Source organism: Octopus bimaculoides, chromosome 4 (genome assembly GCF_001194135.2).
Source record: "Octopus bimaculoides isolate UCB-OBI-ISO-001 chromosome 4, ASM119413v2, whole genome shotgun sequence".
NCBI lineage: Eukaryota > Metazoa > Mollusca > Cephalopoda > Octopoda > Octopodidae > Octopus > Octopus bimaculoides.
In genome coordinates, this window is record NC_068984.1 from 23,558,173 (window position 1) to 23,558,935 (window position 763).

At 41.4% G+C, this 763-nt stretch overlaps 1 protein-coding gene across 1 annotated transcript in view; it reads left to right on the forward strand.

The window, feature by feature from the left end:
* The window catches only part of LOC106882805 (nodal homolog), an 8,644-nt gene that overhangs the window by 1,019 nt on the left and 6,862 nt on the right, over window positions 1–763 (forward strand). The window lies entirely within an intron of this gene.

A 763-nucleotide genomic window follows, 5' to 3' on the forward strand; every position in this document is an offset into this window, starting at 1 on the left:
GGACATTAAAACATTCGGACAGATAGATGATACAAAGGCGGACAAGAGAAACAACAATTAGGACAGGCAAAAAAAAAAAGACCGGTCATTCGTGGCTTTCTTTCTTCGGTCAAGTTCAAGAAGTTACGACCATTTAGGCCAGTTACACTTGAGATGGTTCGATCTGGTTGCCCCCCCAAAAAGTCTAAGCTAAGAACATTAGATCCCTTTGTAAGGAAGCTAGCGAATGTGTACGGCAACAAAGACAAAAAACAAACAAACAAAAAACGGAGAACATGGTACACAATTACGAATACAAACAAGAAATAGCAACAGGTGTCTTTCGACTGAGAACGAATCCAATTGGGCTGGCGTGTATGAAGTGAAATCCTAAAGGCAGGAACATAGGAGATGGACATGCGAGGTGTTGGCGGTCGGCAGTCAGGCCAAGAAAGAAAGATCATCGCTGGCCGGACACCGGTCACGTGGAAGGAGGAGAGATGGGTAGGGAGCAGCGGGATTACAGGATTAGAAAAAAAATCAGAGACAAAGAGAAAGGTACAGGGGAGATAAACGAGTGGGAAATAGTGGGAGTTAAAGAAAGAGAGCGCCAAGAAATGTGAGAGAAGGAGAGCGAGAAGAAGGAAGAAAAATGAGAGGGAGAATAAAAGATAGAGCAAGAGTCGTACAAAATTTAGATACACACCTACTATAAGGTGAGCACAAGGGTGTACATGCGCCTATATATATATATATATATATATATATATATATATATATATAT